The 25,033-nt window shown below is 39.4% G+C and overlaps 2 protein-coding genes across 8 annotated transcripts in view; one reads left to right on the plus strand and one right to left on the minus strand.

Annotated features, from left to right (window-relative positions):
• PTGR2 (prostaglandin reductase 2) overlaps window positions 1-3,749 on the minus strand; it is a 34,631-nt gene extending 30,882 nt beyond the window's left edge. For 3 of the 5 annotated variants that reach the window (XM_088145543.1, XM_007425586.4, XM_088145541.1), the window contains exon 1: window positions 3,611-3,749. The gene's annotated coding sequence lies outside the window, so the exon portion shown is untranslated. The remainder of the gene's footprint in view (window positions 1-3,610) is intronic. The other 2 variants (XM_007425585.4, XM_088145542.1) reach the window with 2 other exon arrangements.
• Window positions 3,575-25,033, plus strand: part of MIDEAS (mitotic deacetylase associated SANT domain protein) — an 80,224-nt gene continuing 58,765 nt past the window's right edge. Inside the window, exon 1 of one of the 3 annotated variants that reach the window (XM_088145536.1) lies at window positions 3,575-3,694. The gene's annotated coding sequence lies outside the window, so the exon portion shown is untranslated. Of the gene's footprint in view, window positions 3,763-3,822; window positions 4,508-25,033 lie in introns of those variants that run through there. The other 2 variants (XM_088145534.1, XM_088145533.1) reach the window with 2 other exon arrangements.

A 25,033-nucleotide genomic window follows, 5' to 3' on the forward strand; every position in this document is an offset into this window, starting at 1 on the left:
GATGAGATAGCTATACTCCATAGTAGGACATTTTGCCCCACATAATAGATGTTGCAGGACAAGAGCCCCAAATCAGGAGTCGGGTAGCACTTTTTCCAACACATTACGGTGTAAGCTGTTTTGAGCATAGCTTACATTTTTTAATACAATGTGTTGGTTGGAAAGGTGCTACCAGACTCATCCTGATTTTGGCCCCCCATAAAAATTGTAATTTCTATAACCAAGTATTAGGTTCCAGAAACTATTCCTGATTATTAAACTGTTCTCATTTATTTAGAAACTGGAGGGAGGGGACTACAAGGGGAATGAATGGCATTACTGTTAATCTGAGACAACCATGATCTAGCAAATACAGAAGTCATAGCAACAGTATGGACAGCATGGCAACAACAGCTGCAGCAATGAAATTAAAAAAAAAAAAACAGTATGGGTTTGGAGAAGAAAAATGTAAGGAATGAAAAGCCATCAGCTAAAGAGCTCTGCAAGAATCCATGTCACCAGCAAGACTGACAGTAAGTAACCAACCTTCTCTTGTTTGTCCTTCAAGTTAAATAATAAATATGATCATGATATGTGTGTGTCTGTGTGTCTATTTATGTGTGTGGTGTTTTTCTCAGAGCCACGTAGCGATTATTTCCACAAAGTTCTTCATTGTAGATGCAAATTCAGATGCCATTTAAGGAACTAGGATTTTCAAAGCTTGATAAAGCTAGATTTTTATTTTCATTTGTTATGCTTTCAAACTTCTGATCAAAACATGTAAATCATTCAGCTTTATGTATCTGATGGGCCACCTACTCTGACATCAACTTGCTTGTGACTTAACAGCATTTGCCAGAGCTTCTCTTCACATGCTTTTTGTGTTTGAGGTAAAGAGGCATTAGTGTTGGAAACTGGTTGGACAGAGGGATACCCACTATAGAAGGCTTTCCCAAAAGAGGTTTGCTTGGGATCAAAATTTTTAAAATTTATGCATGCATTTTAAACCTTGCCTGCTGATATTGGATTAGTCTGAGTATACTGTCCTACCATCCACTCTAATATAATGGACAGTTATTATAGGTAAATACTACTGATTTATTTGTCCTGCCAGAGGCAAAAACAATTCCCAGGAATTTGCATCTTAAAAACATGGAATGTCATAAAAAGCCTAAAATCAAACTATGACAAACATTGCCACAATATATTAGGCACAATTCATTCCCTAAAGGTCCTCAAGAACAGCTAACAGCTTCCAGAAGACCAACAACAAATAAATGCACACATACACAATAAGTGCTTCTTTAAGGCAATGATCCTTCATACTAATTTAGGAATATAATCTATTGAGGACAGCTAGGCTTACTTCTGATTCAACATGGATAGAATTGCATTGTAGATCTGAGAATTCTGTTTAGTGTAAGTCGGTGTTTCTCAACCTTGGCAACTTTAAGATGTATGGACTTCAACTCCCAGAATTCCCCAGCCAGCATGTGCATGATTACTGTATTGTGCTGAACTCAAAGGCAATAATTCCATCTGCAATCTCTTGCTATGCAGCTGCAGCCTCAGGCAAGTTAATTTCATTGTCCTGACCATTTTTATCTTTGTTGTCTCACACTTAGACCAAATAATCTAGAGTGTCAGATTACCATGTTGGAAACAACAAAGTTTATAATATATTTTTACAAACTTCTCTTATTCCAAGATAGCACGCTATCCAACTATTTCTTACCTTATCCCCCTTTTTTATTGACTATTTCCATGTGTAAAATATACACAGAGCAATACATTCTATCATAGTAAACCATCTAGCCATTTCTGCAGCTGCCTTTGCAGAAGAGTATATTCCTATTTTCGATTAGGAAAGCAATCCTATACTCCAATGACACCTTTGGGGGCTGGGGAAAAGTTTTGCTCCTGCTATGCAGATGGAACAGCTGCCACCTGTTACAACAAAATGAGCCTAACCCTGTCCAGAAAATGACACTAAACAGAGACAGAGAAGCCAATACTATGCCAATGTGTAACCTACACTGAGAAGGGGCTAACAGACACAGATCAATGAAGACATGTTCCAGCATTCTCCTACACACAAAATGATGGCATACTGTACAAAGTGATAGTGCAGCACACTATGTGCAGGCATAATACTCCTAATTCTTTGAGCTCAGTACCATAGACAGCCCTATTCCTGACCCTTCCTATGGACAAGGAGTCAGATCCTCCCTCTGCTACTCACAGCCACTACTTTGGAGCACAAGGGAAGAGAGGTTGGTTCACACAAGGCAGCAGGCAGATAGATACCTAAGCAAGAGGCCTGCAAGAAGCACTAACAGCTGGAACAATGGTTCTAGATCTGCCCAGGGAGAGAAAAACTCTTCTGCCAAGGTGCTAGAGAAATTGCCCAGGACACACAAGTTAACCACAGGTCGCTGTGTCATGTTAGCACTGGCAAAGTGACTGGTTTGGCTTGAAGGATTTTATTGAACCCAATCAAGTGTGGTTACTAAATAAATCAGAGTTACAAAAACCATACGGTGTAATGTGTGAATCCAGTGTTATTTCCATAAAAAATGTTTCAGTTAACTAAAGGTTAGTGTTGTATAAACACAGCCAGAGAAAGAGTAAAAGTACATGTCAGGTTATCAATAGTAATTCTGGCTCCTGCAGCTTGAAAACTGGTAGAAAAGATAAGGAATAGTAGGCAATATTTCTTGGCTATATTCCCACAACACACTTACAATTAACTCATCCATATTTTCTGGGTTCACACAATAGGCAAACCATAAATCAGTCATATAAGGTTAATTTATGGTTTGTCTATTGTGTGATCCCAGAAAATGTGCACTGTTAACTACAGCGTTTCTGTCTCTTTACCTGCAAAGGTAAAGAATGCTGCCAGGAACACACAGCACAAGAACAAATTAAAACCAAAGGAAATCAAATTTATAGGGATGATATGGGGGGGGGTCTTAACAATAGGCCAAACTTCCCCAACCTGGCACCTTCCAGATGTTGGGTCTCCCCTAAATGTTTGTTTGCTATACTTCCAACTCTCCTAGAAGGCGTCAGGTTAGGCAGAGTGCAGTGACTGCCTCAGCCAGATTTGAATTGCAGAAAGGCAGCAACCTTATTTAATTATCTTGATCAGAACTGAAAGGAAGGAGGCAGGTGCTTGTAGGACTGTCTGTCTCAGGTGCCAAATACCTTGGCTCGTCTGGGGCTCTGGCCAGCATCAAGTTATAACAGGACTGGCGCAAAGCTCGATTCCTTCTTCAAGACCAGTGTTTCTCAACCTTGGCAACTTTAACTGGCTGGGGAATTCTGGGAGTCGAAGTCCACACATCTTAAGGTTGCCAAGGTTGAGAAACACTGTTCAAGACTGAAATGCGCTTCAAGTATGGTGGGCTCAATTCAACGAATCCCAAGAGCCAGCAATTCGAAAATCTCCTTCCTTTTCCAGATAATCACCGCCTACCATATTAACAAGCCCTGCACCTTCTCACGCGACGCTGAAAGGGGCCGGTCGAGGAAGAGGAACCGGGCACCGCGAGGAGGTGGCACCGACTTGCAAAAGCTGGATTCAGAATCTACCACTCTAGGAAGTGACGCCTTCCCAGAATCCTACCGCAAGAGGCGAAGTTGGCGTTGGCTTGGTTTGGCTGGCTGGCTGGCGGCGGCGTCGTCTTTGCCACCCGGCTGAGCGGGAGAGGTGAGCTCGTCCTTGCGCGCTGGGTTTGCGTTTTGGCTGGGCTTCGGTGCCGTGGACTTCTCCAGCAGGTAGCTTGCGCCGGGCTTCGGTTTTGCTCCTTTCTGCTCTTGCTCCCCTCCAAGCAGAGCAAGTTAGAGGAGAAAGTTTACGAGGAGAGAGAGGGGGTTGGTCTGCGTGGTCTATGCAAATATAGAACAGGGCAGAGCAGGCGCCGAGTGAGTGACAGCAGAACGGCTCGGGGTTGTTTTGCAAGAGCGAGCGGCCGCGGCGGCCGACTGAACCCGCGGAGTGGGGAGGGGGGGCAAAGTTACGAAAGCCCTTGACACGAGTTGGCGGTTGTTGTTGTTCCTTTTTTAAACTTGCCCACTTTTTTGGCTGCTCCTCTTTGGAGACTCCCAAGTGCTGCTTCTCCCTGGGAAAGAGGCCGCGCGATTAATTTTGCCTCGGATCCCACGCGCCGCGAATCAAACATTGGAGGAGCACGGGTGGTGATGGCTCGTTTTGCTCTTCCGCGTGGAAGGGGATTTTTGGGCCGAGCTTATTCCCGGAACAAAGCATTCCTGTGAGTGACCCCCTTGCTGTCGAGCGGGGCGGTTAGACAACGAAGCGGCCCTTCCAGATACGGGACGCGGCTGCAAGCGCGAACAGAAACAGCCCTTCCTGCCTGCAGCGCAGCACGAAGCTGTTTTTTTCTGTGGGCGAGAATCAGGCGTGATCTTTGGGATACGAGCAGCTTTCCCCGTGACTCGCCGCCTGGGTGAGGGCGGAGAGCGGGAAACCCTCTGGGACCCCGGCTTGCAACATATTCTGGGGGTAATGCGTTCTGTGTTTTCTTCCTTCTGGAGAGGAAGGGGTTCTTTGGCAGGGAGCTCTCCCAACACCCACTGACATGTGGCAGTGCCTTACATAATACTGGTAAGCCTTCTAGTAAGCTTGCTGAAGGCTTATTTTGGAGATATTGCAACCTTGCAGGGTGTACGAGCAGGGTTCTTGTATTGAACTGTTGCAATGAGTTCTAGCCTTCCTGTCCCCTTGTGAAATCTGTAACTGGCCTAAAGAAAACTTGCCGTTTGAAATGCAAACATATTGAAGTCTAGTTCCAAAGTCCACGAAACAAAATGTGACAAAGATGCAGGTCATCAAGGGCCCTTCCCTATTTGTACTTTATCATAGCATGAACGTTTTCAGGCAGCCTCTTTTCTTTGGGCAAGTAGGCATGACATTCTCTTAATCTTCATCACAACCCTTACCTAAAGGAGCTTAAAGTCATCCTTAGCTTTTCTAGTGTGAAAGTGGTGCTTTCACCTTTAAAGTGGCAACAGGTAGAGTGGGTTTCACCATGAGTATAATCTGACATGCTTCACTCACCATTTTGTCAGAGTCACAGATGACCTCTAAGGTCGCCACATAGTTAGGCATGGGTATGCCCCCTCCCCTGTGGTCTCTAGTCTCTTTTCCAGAGGAATTCTGGGTTGGGCAACAGGAGAGTCCTATTGTTTCAAACTGAGCTGTATCCATGAACCTGTTAGGCCTGGAGACCTAGATCAGCCTGAACAAGAGCTGACCTGGATGGTGAGAGGGCTGAATGGGAGAGAGAAAAAAAGATGACTCTTTCTGCTCCTTCATGGCACAACTCTCAGCTGTTTGAGTTGCTTTTGAACAGTGGTTTAGCACACTTTTGGAACAGCACTAAACCTGTGTCCAAAAGGAGCCCAACTATCAGCTCCAGCTCCACTGGACTAGCATTCTGTCAAAACCTGCCTCTTTCTCAAATTTAGTGCCTTCCCATGTTAAGGAGAGTGATTAGTGTATGTTTTTCCTACTGGCTGATGAAATTTTTTAAGAGGGAAGGGAAACAAAGCTGGGCAGCTATGTCCTTAATGTGCCCTGTGCACCGTCAATATGGACGGCAGCATTTGCTGGCATCATGTTTGTGGCAAGATAGGGACTGCTGGTGGCACCAGAGTATTTTAGCCCCATATAGTTTTCTGCCAGCTGAAGTGGATAGCACTTTAACTCATCCATGTGCAAAAGCCCTAGAACAAAACAAAATCATCTGGAAACAGGGTGTTTAGTCCATTTACACATATGACTTTACAACCAAAGCCTGTGAATATTGTGGAAGCCTAATTTAAAATTATTATTATTATTAGGGTTGCTGCCTAAATAGTACATCAGAGGATTTCTTGCAATAATTGAATTGCGCATTAATACTGTTAATGGGAGACAAATCACAGTAGAAAAATGGTTAATGCCAGTTTTGTATTTGCTTTATAATCAACTGATCAAAAACTTCCACATGTGAAAAATATTCTGTGTGTGAGTGTGTATGTGTGTAAATGTGCAAAGTATTTTATTGCAAATTTGACCCCGGCTTGGCATAAGCTGTTATCAGTGCAAATGTTGCAACTGGTTGGATTTGTGTAAAAAAATCATGAAGGTATTGAAAGATCCAAGTATAAATTATGTTATAATTTTCAGGGATGATTACATAGAGATATTATGAGCATTAAGAGAATTCTGTAAAAACTGTACTTAATTACAGCACGTGAAGTTTTAGCTTAACCCAGTCTTATGATTCTCTTTGGAGTCTTCCTAATAGTAGGTAGATAATGTGCATTTAAGGTTGTATTTGCAGTTACTAAAAAGGAATAGAGATGACAAAGGATGATATGAGGAACTTTTTGTGTCTATAAAAGCCCTTGTTTTCAGATAGTTGACATGAAAGCTTTTGAAGAAAATACATTGTTTATAGTAACTTCATGACTTTGATGTATAATACTGGTATTATATTGGCCACAAGCCCATTCTTTGGTATTAGATAAACTGATATTCCCTCAGCCTCAGCTTCCTATCTGTATAATAGGAATAATGGTGTAGTGATGTACTTATAAGATGGTTGTATAATTTACTAAGATCAGTATATGAATTCTTTGAGTATTTGAAATATACTGTGTGTATGATTTTTGGTTGTTGTTGCTGATAGTTCTTGGCTGCACACATGTTGTAAATTCGTGCAGCCACAGCTCTATTATGTGAAAGATATTACAAGAGTAAATTCCACTCTGTACATATTAGATGCTTTAATTAGCTCCATGTGGCAGCTGCCTCACTGTGCCAAGCTTTTAATATAGGGAACTGCTCAATATGCAGAGAAGCCTGCTTTTATCACACTACTACTGTACAAGAATATAGTAGACAATATTCTTGACTTCTGTGTTTAGCCCAGCATATTTCACTAGGCAGGACAAGGGTTGTATTTGTGCAATCTGCTAGCCCATGATTAAGTGAACAATATGCTAACCATACTGACTGGGTTCACATGACACACTGAGCCACCAATTATCCAGCCACATTTTAACATAGTAGTTCTGATAGCCAATTAACATTGGCCTGTGCAGTGGACCTATTAACTGGCTTGAAATCTTGTAGCCCAGCAATGCTGAAACTTTGCAATTCTGCAACCTCCTAAAATGATAAATGAATTTGTTGTGACCCAAATCAATAAAATTATTATTTTTTCATTGGGCGTAGGCTCAGACAAGAAAGAAGTATAGCACTTTTGAGAATTAAATATTAATCTGCATCACAAGGCTTCTCAGACTTTGCAGTGTCACAAGTATCCGCTGGGGCTTGTGCAGGCAAAGTAAGGAGCAAAGATGAACAGTTTAAATAGTGCTCCCATTCTGCCTGTGCAAGGCTGATCAAGTTTTTTTTCCCAAAAAGTGACATCCCCCAGTTGCTTATGACCACCCTGGGTGGTCTCCACCCACAGTTTGAGAACCAATGTCCTAGCCCAATCTTCTGCTTCTTTAACTGAAAGAAATAGGCAGCGCTTTTAGGGAGTAAGGGTTAAAAGCAGTCCCCATCATTCTCACCCAGCATGGCATATGCAGAATTCATTTTAACAGATTCCTTCTAGCCATCTTATGCAAGATTTTGAGTTTCCCTAAAAATGCCTTTTTAAAAATAAAATACGTTAATTCGTTACAGTCACTTTCCTTTGCTCAGTCTCTGTGTTGCAAAGTCTACCAGACTTCTAAAATATGAGGTTAATCTTTGCTGAGTAAAGTACCATAACTGTGGGAGAGCCCCTACCTGCCTTAAGGGTCAGATACAGCTACAGTTCTTGTATGGTTTGTAGATTTGTGGATTTATATGCTTTCTGCATATTTTCAATATTTTCTCTGATTTGCATGAAGACTAGATACTTTTTTTTTTTTAAGGAAGCTTTTGACTCGAAGAAGTTAGTAAACTGGATCAACAAATGTCTGACTGGATATTTATATGTTTACCTTAGACTTCCAGTTGAAAACATAAATGAAACTTAAGTGTCACTGAATTAAAGAAAAAAATGGAAGTAATGTAAAGATAACTTTATATCCACATATGTGATATCAGCCTTATGAATATGTGTTTCAATACAGTAATTATGTAGACAAGGTCAGACTGTAACAGACATGAACGAAAGGAGACTATGATAAAATGTCAGTTGACTTTAATTCTAGTAGTAATTTACTCAATACAGTATTGCATTTTTGCACAGAATAATAGTGCAAAAATCAGATTTCCCTTTTGGTACTTTTTTGTCTTCAGGTTCTGTCATATAAAAGAGCAAATGCATTGTGGCCAAATAGAATAATATCTGTTGGAATGCATTTTAGAGTTTAGTAATCTGTAACATAAAACTTCAGCCGCACCTTTTTGCAGATTGTGTGTTTTGGGTCATTGACAGGACTTTCTTTCTTGCAAGGCAATGATTAAAAAAAAAATAATTCTGGCATGTTACTCTGAGGCAGAACACGGGCAATAAGTGTGATATTTCCCACCATATGCTCCTATAAGCTTGCTCTGAGTTGCAGACCAATGGGCTGTCTTGTGTTTGGGAAATAAAATATTTTAATGAACCCTAGAAAATCAGCTGGCTTGCATGTAAGTAGAGGTGCTTGATCTCCAAGGATGCTTTGACCCTCAAGATAAGGTTTAGTGGCCATGTTTGCATGACAAGGTTGTCTAAGACAGCCCTTCTCCAGATTTTTTAAAAAATACTGTATATTGAATTTTTAAACCAATATAAATGGTAATAAAGATGATACAAGTAAGAACAGTTGCAAACAAAGCTGCTGAATTGCATTTCATTTAAACTAATAATACAAAGTTTATGTAGCAAAAACTAAATAAACTGTGAAAATGTAAAAGAGAAAAGAACAGAAAAAGAAGAGGGGAAAGTTATGTTTCTATGATTTCAAAAAAAGTAATCTCTTGTTCCATTTTTAAATAATGAATTAAAGCTAAACCCTGTGGAATCATATTGTCCAGTCTTGCCTTTCCAATGGTACAAAATCATCTCAAAGATTAAGAACTGACAAATTTAACTGAATCATACCTTAAAATCTAATCCACATCTTTTCAAAAATACAAATTCATTTATTATCGAGGAATGCTATATCCAAAGTTCTTTATACATGGACAAGTTCCACACTGTGGGAAAATAATTTAACAATGCTAACTTCCTTTCAAAAATCTGTTTCAGTACAATAATAATCTCTTACCAGTAAGGAACTATCAATGGACATGACCAAAGCATTTGTACTAATGTTCCATCAAATTATTGCAACTTCAGCATAAAAAATATGACAGCCAACATTTTTAAAACATCTACTGTGGAGTGCAGTATACCTGATTTATTTTTTGTTGGATTAACAAAGTTTTTAAATCATAAGAATCATGCTTCATGTTTCCTAAAATTTGGCCACAGGTTTTACAATATAGAATACCCAATTCTGTATTCCAATTAATTGTATATTATCCAAGTTCATTTTAGCAATATATCTTACTTTATAATTATGAATTGTTGATTTAGCCTCTATAAAAACTTTCTCTAGAGCAGATAAAATTACTGGAGTTTCAGAGGCTGTTAAAACATCAAGGCCAAACAAGGAAGATGCTTACCTGAATATATTGCCATTCAGCTATTTTTGGTAAATTATATTCCTTTGATATTTTTCAAAAGTTCTAAAGTAGCATTACATATTATATGACTAAGAGTAATTATCTCACTTTCAACGCATGATTTCACACACACCCCAAAAACTTTTCCTGCCATTTTAAATAAGAATTAAATCTTATTTAAAAGCTTCAATTTCTCATGAGATACAGAATCAAATTTTGATTTCTTGCCCAATAAGACCTAATATGTTGGAAAGATAATTAGATTCTTATTATAGTTAGAATCAAGTCCTTGCCAGAATTTTAAAAGTATCACATAATAACTCTCAAATTGAGCCCATAATGAAATAAATTCAGTATCATCTTCATCCCTCCCCAGATTACTTTCTTCCACTCCATGCACGGTCAGTGATATCCTGATTAGTCATCCAATGGCATGTTTACAGTCCTCCCAGCTATTTCAAAAGAGTCTGGGAGGCCAGCACTTCCCTCCCCACTCCTGACAGGATTTATGGATTTATTTATTTATTATTTTTTGCTTAGAGAAAAAGAAGAAAAATGAAGTGGCACAAACTGGTTGGCACTTCTAGAGTTGGGAGGCATAGCCATTTCCTATTCATTTTGGCCCCTTTTCATTCCTTCTGTGGCTCCAAAATGGGCACAGAGATAGAATGACTAGAAAGGCTCTGTTTCTGCAGAGTTTCTCTAGGACTTTGTCACTGTAGCAGAGGAGTCAATTAAACTCCTTCCTGACTCAGCTGTTTGGAGAACATGATTGACTTGGGCTATTTGTGGGGGTGTGTGTGTCAAAGTTAAGGTTACTTGACAGGGCTTGCCTGTTCACAAAATGGCTGCCACAAAGGGGGCATTGGAGAAGTTGCCCATTTTTTAGATGGCAAACTGGCATGGTTTCTTTCTCAGTCTCTCAGAAAATTTTACCACCCTGCTTTGACTTTTCTAGTTATGTGGGCATCCTTGCAAATCAACCACTCAGCTATACTTTCTCAATATATTTATTTTCTAAGAATATCTATAGCGATTCTAGGGGGCCTAAAGGCATTGTTGTAAATAAAGATTATACTCAAAGGTAGTACAGTTCTCAGTTCTTTTTTTTTTAATTAAAGATTTAGAAAACAGCATTTGGAAAAAGGAACTTGGGAGGGGCATCATTGAAGATTGTCTATTTTGCTTAAGGATGTCACTAGGACATCAAATAGTTTATTTATCTACTTATTTATTTATGGCCATAGGCCAAAGAAAGAAAAGAATCAGGTAAATACTGTAAATAGAGACTGATAAAAATAAAAATTAAAAAACGTGTTAAGAGCAAATTCAAACTCCTAATGGCACTTGCCACTGAACAGAATTTAGCTTCTTTCATGGAATATCAGTGAACCAAATCTTTAATTAAAAAAAAATACAAGTTTCTCCTCTTCGGACTAGCCAAAACTCTTAATGGGGAGGATATAAGCATAGAAAAGATGGTGCAGCCACATAAGGGCAACTGTTTTGTTGGCTTCATCCAAACATGGACATAAATACTCTGAGAATGAGCTTTTCCTATACCTTCCCTTGGACATGGCAGTTGTAGGCCAGCTGGGTGATTGTATGTTGTGAGACAGGTTCGGTCCTATGCACACTGCTGTCCTGAAAGTGCTTTATAGTTGGCACAGGTACGAAAAATCCTACTCTATATGTGACTGTATGTCCCATGGTAACAAAGAACCTGGTCAGGAAAGGCTTCTGTCAGAAATGGATAGTTATTCAAGAAAGAGACGTTCGGTCAAGGCATTTTTTCCATTCACTCTCTAAGTTATATTTTGTTGTTTGGAGGTAGTTTTGGGATTGCTGTGCTGTACTTGATGCCTCTGTGAAAGCCTCACCACTAAGGGCAAAGATTCAAATATCTGCCATCATGGGCACATAGTGACCCATTTACATTTGCTGATAAAGGGCTAGTGTGCTGTGATACCATTTAAAATATCAGTTGTCAAGGTAAGCTAATATTTAGTCCTATGCTGAAATGCATAGTTGGGAGATCTTAAAAATGACAAAGGTGAACAGTCCATGTACAGGTTTTACTTGCTTTATGCTAGAGTTACATTACTCAAAAATCTGACATAAAGGAAATTTGCATAAAGTGAGACACTGAACGAGTGGAAAAAAGGTGGTTGCTGGGTATGGTGTCAAATTTTATAACCCAAACATATTTGATAGACGTGCTCATAAATTTTTAGAGCTTTATTTTTAAACAGTACTGTATGTTACTCAAGCAAGTTTTCTCCCTTGTCTTGCATTCAATGTATAGTGAAAGCATTTCTTTTATTTTTTTCTGAAATTGGATTTCTAATATGTATGATCATCATGGCAGATAAAGAGGTAGAATGCATCAGAGCACTACACATGTCATTAGCATTCTTTGTTACGTTGTGCGCAGTAAATTCACCCAGGTTTAAAGCTTATGCTAGGGCTGAGAATCCTTCACCAGGTTTAGCACAACAATATGTCTAAGAGGACGGCAGAGGATGAGATGGTTAGATAGCATCACTGAAGCAATGAGCATGAAACTGAGCAAACTCAGGGAGGCAGTGAAGGACAGGAAGGCCTGGCGCAATATGGTTCATGGGGTCACGAAGAGTCGGACACGACTTAACGACTAAACAACAACAAAAGGGGTTTGGAGAAGATATTGATGGCCGTTTTGAAGCCATAGTAACAGTAACAGCTATTGTAGATACAGAAGTATGTGGGAGACAGGATACATAACTAGAACAACTGCACAACATAACATGATGGTAAATGGGTGAGTAAAGCAGAGGGGATTTTGTCAGAAAATGTTCAAGCAGTTTTGGCGGGAAGAAGTCTTGGCATGTTTCCAGACCTTTGGTGTAAATTGAATATGCTGGCACAAATTGCATAATAGTGATTTTTTTTCTGCATAAAATGAATTCTTAGATGAAAATGATCAAGCAAGGAAAATCTATATTTGGAATCTAAAATACAGGGATTAGTACTATAATCATCCTTCTGTCTGAAGGACTAGGGAAATCATAAAGACTAATATGGCTCCAGAATTTTGGAGATGATTGGACACATCACTCCAAGTGGGAGAAGACAGTAGACTATGAATTCTGTTACTTTGCATCTTAACTTCCTGGATTCTTTGTATAGTAGAAATGATAGAACTGTTAGAGTGAATGGAGGCTCTCTGAAATCTGCTTTGTCCATGAGCACACATACACAAGAACACTTTTCCATTTAAGGATGTAACATTACCAGGGTGCGACTGTATAAATTTAGATCTCAGATTTCATTACAGTATCTTACACTTCACCCACCACTGTTATATGGCCATATGTCTTGTTTGGGGATCAGCACTATTTTATCACATTACAGAATAATACATTTTAAAATTAAAGTAATAAAATTAGCATCAGTAATTATGTGTATGCCCAGCTGGTTGTTGACTACAGAATTTGGTTTAAAATAATATGAAGACAAACAACATGAATATCAGTAGGCCACAGCTGGACCTGTTTGTTGCTGTCAACATTGTTTGCCTTTCTTGGAGTATTCATTTAGTGATCCCATGGTTAAGTTTATCAGAATATGTTTGGAAAATATTAAGCACAATTGTTTTCTTTTCAGTTAACATGCTGCTAGAAAGTAGGAAGATGCTGTGGAATTTAGATATGATAAAACCCACATATTGTTTAACTTGTTATTAACATTTAGCATTTTAGGCTGAAAGTAATAGCATAGAAGCCACCAGTAGTTTACTGTTAGTCCTCTAGGATAATTAAAAGAGACAGGATAGAACATTCTGAAATATTTATTCTTGTCTCCAAGATAGAAACCTCCAGTCTTTGATGGGAAAAATACATGTATCTAGTCCTGATTTTTTTTTTTTTAATGAAAAGCAGCCTTGGCAGCCCTGTGAGTAGTCCTTTTGCATAATGGAACAAAATATGAGTTGATGGCCATTTACGCATGTGTAATTTAAAACATCTTACAATGTCATGGGACCAATGTTGTAGCACTGTACCAAGTAATGAAGACAGGCTTCATAGCACCACAGCATGCACTGATGAAGGGATAAGATGCTAAAAATGTGAAAATGGCTAATGGGTATCTTCTCTATACTGAGAAGAAAGCAAAGAGTACAGTTGTGTAAACCACCTCTGAAGTATATATTTAAAGGCTGCTTGAAAAAGGTGATATGCCTCATCAATAAGTTCAGGACCAGATGAGAGGTCACATATCTGCATTGTTTGTCCTGAATCCCCATGTAACTTTTAGAACCGACATCAGTTTACCCACCATATGACTCAAGCTGTGTAACAGATTGTTTAGCATTTACAGTATGTGTGTCTGTCTGCAAGGTTTTCTGAGAAGCTGGAGTCAAGCACAAGCTGGGCCTGAGGTTGGCAGTAAGGAGACAAAGAGCAAGGTACAAGGAGAATTCGTGTGCAGGCAAGATGAAGAGCATATGGTGAGGAAATAGGAATAGAGTTTCTGGGAAGGAGGGCTTGGGATGTGAGTGAAGTCTCTGGAAAGGCTGTTCCAGTGGCTTTTGGACCCTGGTAGAGTTGCAGGAGGCTGGCAGGTTTGCTCAGAACATTTTTAACTTGGTGGTAGACGGGACAGGTGGTTACTGATTAGTGCACCTTCACCTTAATTTGTGGCCACCAGAAATCTCAGTTGATCAGATCCAGGCTAAAATATCATGCCATGTGTAGCACCTCCTTTTGCAATTCCCCCAGGGCCACATAAAGGTAGCTATATTGATACAAGAGGCCATCCTTAGTTTCAGATGGAGATGTCTTGGACTGGTCTGGATTGGATTGGAGTTCAGCCTGGGCAAACCAGTCCCTTCCTTGTAGAACTAGAATATGCATCGTCATTGTGGTTGGCCCCAAGGTTCTGACCATAAGCCTGTCCTGCTGTCAGGTGGCTGTGTTGGTTGGGGACGCCTCTATGTAGGCAAAGGAGGGGCCTGGCAGCCTCACTTTTGGAGAAGCAGAGGGCTCCTCAACACCTGGCATGCCCAATCCATTGGGATAGATAGAAACTGTCAAAGTTTCAAGGAAACACCTTTGTGTTAACAAAAAGAACATCACAGAAGCAGGGCAAGGTCAAGAAACCTGGGATGCTGCGAGTGATAAAGCAGCTGGGGTGATTGCTTGGTGGCAAATGGCCTTTCCACTGTGCCTTTCACAGATCTAGATTAAGCCAAAGACATTTGGGGAAACTTTCAGACATGCATGAAAAACAATTGACAGTATCCAAAGTGCATCTTTTCAGAAAATGCAGCAGACAAGCTGCCTGAAGAAGTGGGGGAATCTAAATCAAAAAAAGATACAGCAAGTCAGGTTGAAAGGCAAAACATGCTTATAAAGTAAGAACTGATTTCATTTTAAATTCATTGCCTGGAAGTTACTAGGTTGTAGTAATATGCAATACAAATGGAAGAACAAATGGATACTAATTTCATAATAAATCACTTGCAAGACTGTAATTTGCATAACTCTTAAGAGGGAATGCATATATCAGTCAACAGTTTACTTACAAGGCCAGGAAAAAAGAAAGGAAATGCTTTATTTGCAGTGGCTAGGGTCATATGCAAACCAATAGTCCTAGGAAAGGGAGACAAGAAATACCTGTTAGGCTGTATTCCAAGGTAAAGATTCACCTCACCCAATGTAAGAAAAGGCTAGAAAGAAGAGAGGCAATGAATGTGAGAACAAATGGGCCAGCAGGTGGCATCTGTTTTCATTCTACTGGCACTTCTAACTTCATTAAAAAAAATAGGGGTTAAATAGTAAATTGAATGAACATCAATTTACTGTTTACTTGGCCAATAAACAATCACCTCTCCTAGGAGAGGTGCTGTAAAATTTTGTTACACATGGGGCAAAGGAGAGGTGCTCAGTTTGTCAACTAAAATGCCTTATATGTGCAGATGTGAAGTAAGGCAGTTCTCATTAAAATGTCACAGAGAAAGGATATTATGTAACTGAGAATGGAGGATTGCGTATGAAAGACATTCTCCAGTTAAATAGACTATTTGAATTAGGCTAGGTAAAGCAAAAGCTTCAAAGAATTTCAGCCACAAACATTGTGTAACCAAATGGCACTGAAGAATGGGACACAGAGACCCAGATACAATTTGTAATTTAGGGGGCTTAGCCAAAGGACTAAAGTGTCAGCCATGTGTGAATCCATGCAGGTGTGCATGTTGTATAAAAACCAAAGGCACTAGGTCAATAAATGTGGAGAGAGAAAAAAAAGAGACAAGCCATAAGAGCTAGCTCATAGTAACATTTGTATGCCAGTGCATGTTATAACCTCACATTCATAGATGATTACACAAGGTATACATTTTTCTACCTGCTCAGTGGAAAGAGTCATAATGGAAAAATTTAAAGAATATGTGGCTCCAGTAAGTTAAAAATTTAGGAGAAAGCCTCAGATGTGGTGCATAGACAATAGGGTAAATGTGCAACAGGCAACATGCAAACATATGTAAAAGAGCAAGGAATTGTGCATGAAACCATAGTGGCCCATTCTCCAGAACAGAATGGTGTAAGAGACAGGAAAAAATATACCTTGACTGAGATAATCAGGTATATTTTGCAAGATTCATAACTTCCAGATAAATACTGGAAGCAGTTAACCCAGCCAATTACAATTTTACTTCCATCTTCTGCATTAACTCTGCTTGTAGCAAGTGAAAATGTGTGCCAGTTGCGAAGTATGCAAATGGCAATTGTGTGACTGAGAGATGCTGTGACGGTCATAAATGCATGCTGGTTGCAAAGCATGCGAATGGTGATCATGTGACTGTGAGACGTAGCGACAGTTGTAAAAGCGAGGATTGGTCACAAGATTATTTTTTTAGCACTGTAGTAACTTCGAACTTCAATTGCTGCATGAGGCAGTCAGTAAGCGAGGACTTCCTGTACTTACAAAAAAGACTCCAGTGAAAGCCATAGATGGAACACTATATGAATCGTGGCATGGAAGGAAGCCCAGCCTAGGACACATAAAACTGTTTGGTTCTAATGTATATGCATATGTGCCAAAAGAAAGGAGAACCAAGTTGAAATGCAAATTTGATGGTTCGATAGTACAATACTGCAGTAGAGGGTCATAGATCCAGTCACATCAATAATTAAAGTATTCATTATTGCCTATCCTGATGAATAGGAAAAAGAAAGCAGTCATGAGAAGTCAGATTTTGTTCACCACATCCAGGCAAACAGTGAGCAGAGACCACAAGCTTTGAAGGGCAACCTCATCACATGCCCAGAAGTTGACTGTATGGCAGAGCCAAAAGGGGAAATCGAAACATCACAGCTAGAAGCTCCAAGAGGCCCAACAAAGGGGTTCTACTACAAAGGTTGTCCTGCATTGTCAAGAGGAAGCAAGTGGGGGGAAAAAACCCACATGAAAGGACATGAAAAGGACCTTAGTCACTGAAAAGGAAAAATGGAGAAAGACTGTAGGAGAGAAGGTTGAAGCACTGCATTAGAATGACACTGTGAGATGCAGATGAGTTTTCAAGACCAAGTATGATGCAGAATGGGGTGTCGAGCACCATAAAATAACCCTGGTGACCATAAGATATACCAAGAAATATAGTGACAATTGCAACACAGTGCATCAGAAGTATTTTTTCTGTAAGAGCACAGCTCAACATAAGAGCAAGATATATACAAGTAGATCATCTTGATATAAAAGATTGATTTTGCATGGATAAATCAAGAAATACATCTACAAGCCACTTGGATTTGAGGAAACAGGAAAGAAAGATCTAGTGTGCAAACTTCAAAAGAGCATCTATGCCTGAAGCAAGCAGCTAGAGAATGAGAAACTGAACCAGATACTTGTTAAGCAAGCATTCATACAAGATAAGGCTGATCCTTGTTTTTACTCCAGATTTGAATATGAAGATGGACATTTATTATCAGCTATCTGTACGATGTAGTTATCTGTTACGAGAAGAAAGATAACCAAGAAAATAGAGTAGAAAAAAGAAAGGAAGCAAACAAAGCATATAGACACCAAGTACCACTGTGGACAGGGCACGATGTTCAAGAAGAGACTTACCAAACTGAAATACTGCACATCAGAAGAGATGCTGACAGATGCAGTCACTAAGCCTAAGCCTTTCCTCAGAGACCAACATAGAACCCTTCGAGAGATGGGAGTTGTAGACTGCTGCAAGAGCCAATGAGAAGGGATGTTGGAGGTGTGGATCCATTGGCACTGACTCTTGAGAACCTCCCAACCTACTGATCCTAACAGGACAATAGGTGTAGATAGAGAATCTAGCATTTACTCTGTGTCCCGTTTGTCTATCGCTCTGCCTGCTCTTTGCTTAAGAGATTGCTAATCTGAGGTCACTTCCTTCTGCTTTTCTTCCCAGGCAGACATGAATAGAGCACATGCTCTTTGACCCTTCTCTTGGTAGGTTGTACTTAGCTAGGTGCTAGACTTCGCCTGTCTTTGTACAATATTACCTGTAAATAAATCTCATTTCTGTTATAATTATTTAACTTACTTCTCTAATCTTAATCAGATTCCTGCTTTTAGGAAAACTTACATGCACACATATAATGATTCAACCTACGACCGTTTCTGCTGCTTGGCTTCTTGCATTTGCATTTGTGTAAGTAGCCTAAGGCTCTGTTGTCAAAGAATTCCACTTGTGCAACAAGTTGGACTTCTTCTGGTACTGTGGCCTCAGATTGTATGGATGTTGGTAGCCTAAATCAGGAAGGAAATGAACTAAACAATTGCCTATGAAGTGGTGTGAGTGTACAGATCTAGTGCTTAGTGAAGGGTTATCTTTGTTTTTATACAATATCACATTTGAATATTAAAATTCCAGGTTCCTAAAAAGAACTACAGAATGTTGATAGAGTTGATTTTTCTTACCCCATATTTGTCATCCTGGTTTTGGCGCTGTATTTTATTTAGTTAATATACAGTATATTCTGCTAGCTCTCTCAAAATGGTTTATATAATATACCAGATATAAGTATATGGACTTATATGATAGAGGCTATTGTTCATATAGGAACTGGCATTTTCCCTTAAATATCATAGGCCCAAATATTTTGGGGGGGAAACATTAACTTTGAGTAACATCAAGAAATTACATAGGTGTCAAGAAAACTTGTAGACTAGTTTGGAATTCTGGGAGTTGAAGAGTTGGTGGCCAAGTTGCAATACCGTGAGGGTTTTATTCATACCCAGGTAATTTCTGGAGGCTCTTAAAAGTCAGTCTTTTCCCTAAAAGATTTGACTCTATGTTACTTAAGGGGAAAGCTACATTGAAAAGAAAATGGTATAATGTATTATGATTAATGCCAGCAAAAAAATTGAACTCACGTCTTTAGGAACAAATGGTTTCAGAAAGGTTGCATATAGCAGAGTGCCCTACAGTAATTAAATAAATGGTATATAAACTTAAAACTGTGCATGATAATTGTGTATTTCTTAAACATTTTGCAGAGATATTACATGTGTGGTATATTAGGATTCCAGCTGTTGTACCTGGGTCTTTCCTTAAGTATAGAACTGTTACATAATTTTCTTAAAAAAAAAAAAAGACATAGCCTAGTAAGTTGGAGAGATTGTTCATGGTCATCTTGCTTCCCTGAGAAGATTTTAGAATTATCTAACTATTGGGAAGCCTTTATCAGCTATAGACATTGCAGACAAGCCAATTGCTTATATCAGTGGTTCTTAAACTGTTAGACTCAATTCCCCCTTTTCCCAGTCTTGAATGATGTCATTACCTCCACAAAAAAAGAAACAAAAAAGCAAAACAGACTGTTGTTTTACGCAAGTCTCTTGGCAGTAGCAGTCCCAGATTGGATCCGCAACTCACAAGCAAGCAATTACAAATTGTTCCATTACCCCCCAGGATAGGCCCAAATTACTGTACCCCTTGGAGGTAATTACCCCAGTTTAAGATCTACTGGCTTATAGGATCTCTTTTTCTGCTGCCTAGTGTTAATTAATGATGTTGTCCAAAAAAAATATTTGATAGGAAAGTTGAAAAGGCTTTTTTATACAGACTTCTATGAGCAGCAGTCTTTTCAGACATGGCCTCCCCCACCCAAAATGGAAAAGGGACACATGCAATATAGAGAAATATATGTAAAAAAGCCCCAGTGTTATTAGAAGAAAAAGAAATCAGCTAAGGCAGGGTTCCTCAACCTTGGCAACTTGAAGATGTGTGGACTTTAACTCCCAGAATTCCCCAGCCAGCCTGGGAGTTGAAATCCACACATCTTCAAGTCGCCAAGGTTGAGGAACCCCAAGCTAAGGAGAAGGGATTTCAGACTGAAGAAACAGCTGCATGAGAAAGTGTACTTTCAAAGTAAAGCAAGAAGCAGTCAAAATATACAACATGGAATTGAAAAGTTTGGATGTTAAAATAGTATATCCAGAGCCCTAGAGATTTCAGTGAAGGCCTTTAGGTGCAGGAGAATAGTATCATTTTCCTAATAAGACAATATCTCTTGGGAATAAGAACACTTTATTCCTCACCCCTAGGCCCTAATTAAGCTGTGTTGTAAGTACTGTATTGCCATTTCCTACAAATAATTTTTTTTTGGGGGGGAACCAGGGTTTCTCTGAATTTTGCTTCTTTTATTTGGTGCTGCAGTTCAGTTACAAGTATTTGCTTGTTTGATGAGTTAACCCTCAACAGCTCAGATTTTTGCAAAACAGCCAAACCCAAACAGCTTCCATCTAACAGCATCCAGAAGGTAACTGTTGCCCTTTCAGTGTAAAACAGGACAAAGGTATTTTTATTTTTTTAGGAGCTGCTGAAGCACAGGAGGCATGGCAGTGACTAAATGACAATTTTTGCACTCTTATTGGCTCATGATGGTCCCTGCCTGCTTTCAGTGTCCCTTGGTTGGCAGAAATAAAGAGAATTGCACATCCATTTAGAGGGATTGCAAAGTGGAGGTTCCCACACAATGATTTTTAGTGACAATTAATTTGTTGAAAGTGAATGCGGGCCTCATAGACACAGCTGATTGTACTGAATTCCAATCTACTGTCTCTTGGTAATGAATCCCATTTAACTCACTAGGACCGAATAAACTGGCATGGAAATAGCCTGTATTTACCTATTACTACTAGTGCTTGCAACACATTTGCTAAAAGTATGTTAAACAATATAAAAATCTTGGTTCAGGAAGTCTGGATAATAGCTGTTTTATTAAACCCTGAAAACACGTTTAGAAAATATATTTTCCGAAAACCTTGTTAATTCATAAAAAGCATGAATCTTTATTACATTGTTTTATTATTTATTACATTTTTTTCTTCTGTTGAGAGCTACATTCTGGTAGTAAATAGGGCCTGAGCCAAAAGAGGACAGGCCTTGATTTTTCTGTCATTTTCACTGTTTAGTCTCCTTCTTCACCTCTTTACTGTGCAAGGAATCTGACACTTTAGTTTTGACATCTGCAGAGAACACTTACATTTAGGCAGAAGGACGCGCAAAATTAAGCCAATGACAAAAGATTGCCTGCTTGTGTTTTAGCAGAGGACTTAAATACTGTAGACTTGAAAATGAGAACAATTGCAAAATGTTGCAAAAATGCTTCCTGTCTCTGCTCTTCCCCCTCTAATGACCTCTGCAGTAGTGTGATTGCTATAGAGAATTATTGCTATTTTAATGGAAAGTGTTGGCAAAAAAAGGAGGAACAGAATCAAAATAAGGTTCACTTCTGCCATTTCTTTAAAAATTGAGTTAAGGAAACTATCTTTTGTCCACAATGAGTTACTCTTACTGTGCAGTGGTAATAATAAGCTTCCCATCCACTTTTGAGATCTAACAAACACTCTTTATGGAGTCTCTTTCACCCATAGAGCTCTTTGGAGATATATTCTAGAGTTCAGCTGAAGATGAAGGGAATGCTTACCTGGATTTTATAACTAATCATTTAAAAAATTCCAAAGAGGATTTTGTATTTGAGAGAGAAATTGCTACATTTCACTCTCAAAATATTGTTGAACACTCTGATTCCTTTCCTTAAGAGAAGCAATAAAGTTTCATATGGGGAGAATGCTAAGGAATTAGTAAATGTTGTATATGATATACTGTTTCCTCCTTATGGCTTCAGTTAGTCCTTCTAACTCAGCCTCTCCCCAGGGTTTTGAGCGTATGGCTGCCTTCTCGCAACAGACTGAAGCAATGAAGGACAGTGAGTTTCTTTAGGGAATGAATGCCAAGGCTTGGTGATACCATTCAAGCGGCAGATCATACATCTTACCATATAACCACTCACTACACCTCAAGCAGTAGTGAAGGGAAATGAACCCAAAGCTTTGAGGATGACAGTAGTGTGTGGATAATTTCATCAAATAAACTGAAAGAGTGCCCTTTGTCATATACCACGTGGAACACTAAGGTGCATTATATGGAACTGATAACATAACAAAGCCACATTTTATCACGTGCAAATGTTAATCATGACTACCAGCATTAAGGCACATTCTTCTGTATATTTAGGGAAGGAGAGGTGAACACTTCTTTTAAGAAGCAGCTGGAGCTTTAAAATATTACCCAGTGAAGATTGGCTCTCTTGTCCCACCTATACAAAGTGTCCCATTTCTTTGGAGAAAAAATGTGTCATCAGCTCAAGCTTAATAAAAAGCCTCTTTAAATAGAAATGGTATGCATTTTCTTTGTGAAAGTTCTCTCCGGTATCTTTTTTCCCCGTTAACTTTTTGCACAGTGAGCCAGTGATTTGGTTCCTGAGGCTGCCTTTTTATTTTTGAATTGAAAAATAAAACAACCTGAGTACTTTTTTTTTCTGGATAAAGAGTTCAAAACTCTCTAAACATACCTTTTTTTGAACAATTTTCTGCAGTTCTTGTTCCACCTTGATTTCTCTGTAAGAGTGAAAGGACAGAAACATTGTTTCTGATGCTTTGCATGTTCTTTTACAGCTGATACTGTGAATTACAGTATAATAGATCTGGAAACATACAGATGCCTGTAGTTGCCTATAAGTAATAATTACCAATGGTGCTATTTTCACTAAAAGCAAACTGTTTTTCACACTAGGAATTTTCTAACTTCATGTCCATGAACTTCTGTTTGTCACTAAGTATTATTTCAGTGGGCTTGAAATCTATCACTGGGTTGCCTCATTCATTTCACTTACTGGGAAGTTGTAAGCAGTGGCTTTGATCCAACGACTTGTTTTCAAATGCTAATGCTACAGTCTAAAAGATTTCCCAGGTTTACTTTATTTTTTCATGCTGTGAATGTGGAAGTCCTTGAGTACATTAAGAGAATGGAGAATCTTTTAAATATATGTTGCTATTTCTTGAACCATGGATTTTCTCTGCCTAAAAATGGCAATACTGTACTGGGTTAGACAGACTTCAAGAGGGTTGATTGCTATCGCTTGCTTCTTTTAATAGACAGCCTTCTGAAGTTTGTATAACTCAGAACTTTTAAATAATTATGGCATAACTAATTTGAGTTATGTGATCCTGACTCTGCTCTGTTGCTTAACAATTTCTGGAAGGACAGTCATATTGGGGCAAAAGTAACAAAGGACTTTAAAGATTAATGTTTTTCTTATTGCTTAAGCTTTAGGTGTTGTCTAGTTCGGTTTGCTGTTATGGGACTCTCAATTGATTTCCAAGTGGGTCTATCTGTGTCACCTACGTCTAACTCACCCACTGACCCGAGCTGTTTGCATGACATCCTACCCCTGGTTTTGACATAATTTGTACGTGGAACACTTTTGCCCTTGAGATCTGGCAGACCCTTGCCCTCTTAGCCTTCTGGAAAGCCTTGAAGACCTGGCTTTTCCCACAAGGTTGGAGCCCATTAAAGTGGTTTGTGGATGTGTGGGGTGTGTGTTGTTCTGGGGGATGCCAGGAGTTTTGTGAAGGCTTTTATGTTTTGTACTGTTTTAATGTTGTTTGTAAGCCACCCAGGTTTATGGTGCATAAGGTAGGCAGCTACATAAGTCTTTTAAATAAATACTATGTGAACAGTCCAAAAGATCTCTTGCTGGATCTAATAAATTCCATTCTTTACAATAATACCACAACTATGCAAGTATTTTGTTATGGAGAAAATCTGTGTGTCACTAGGAGTCAAAAATGACTTGATGGCACATAATCAGTCAATGCAGCTATTAGCCAATGTAGTGAAAACTGATCAGTGATCCACTGGTGGATGGTAGTAAAAATTATCTAGTGGCCTTCAAGATTTGTGGACATACACTCCCAGTTTTCCAGCTAGTATGTATTAGATACTGGCTGACAGGTTGTTTAGTCTTCCCCAACCTGGTGCCCTCCAGATGTGTTGGCCCTGCAATTCTCAGATTTTTCAACTCTGGGAATACTGTAAATTGTGGTCTCAAGGCATCTGGAAGATACCAGATTCAGAGAAGAGTTTCATATGGTAAATTCAGATCCAAAGCTGCTCTGATCTCTTCTAATTTGCAGTTTATTGGAGTTCATAATTTGAAGGTTCCAATGCTTAATTTATTTGAAAGAGATTTCTTCAGTACAGGGAGCCATGTGCTTGGCACGTATGCTTGGTTTTTTTCTAACAAGAGGAATGTGGGGAATGCAAGTGCAAGATAGTACACGAACTTTCTTCCCCGAGTTTTCTAGCCTGCTTTGTTTTCCTAGCTAAAACCAGCAGTGGAGAGAACCTGTTCTTTTCTGAGTTCCTTTTGCTACAGCACCATGTCTTCTGTTTCGGTTGTTCCTTTCGTGCACTGGGCTGGCGCAGCAGCAGCAGCAGTCTCCAGTGCCCTATGCGTGATGCAAATAGAAGCTCCGGAGGGAGGGGGGAAGACAGAGAATGCCGATGATTTAAGGAGGTAGGAAAAAGAAGAGGGCTTACTGTACAGAACTCAAATCACTCGAACGTGGTGGATATCAATAGCTTTCTTTTATACCTCTCATAAAAGCACTGAAGCTGTTGCACAAGAACCGATGACTCATCGCAGAGCAGCTAGGAGGCCTTACGCTCGAACTTACCTTTGTATTTTCACTCAAAATTACGGTCCCGTCCCGCTCCTTACATTTTTTCCTCCCACTTCTCCCTCCGTTTGTATTTTCCTAGGGCGGTATTTAAAAAAAAAGATTATCCATAAGTAGAAAATGTGGCATTTCCGAGAAGGAGCTCGTTTCCTAAAAGCTAGGTGCAGATCTCTGTGATAGTATCGTTTCATGCAAGATCGGTAAACTCAGCTCTCCGTGCATCTGCCTTCGCAATGAAGCCCTGCTCCTCTGCAACACGACCCTGCGCCCTCTCCCTTGCTTTGGGGGAGCTGGAGCTCGGTAGCACGTGCATGAGGATGAAGCTGCGCCTCGCCA

This window comes from Python bivittatus, unplaced genomic scaffold (genome assembly GCF_059951505.1).
Source record: "Python bivittatus isolate LINGU-HERP-01145 unplaced genomic scaffold, Pbiv_v1 ctg000480_np1212, whole genome shotgun sequence".
Classification (NCBI taxonomy): domain Eukaryota; kingdom Metazoa; phylum Chordata; class Lepidosauria; order Squamata; family Pythonidae; genus Python; species Python bivittatus.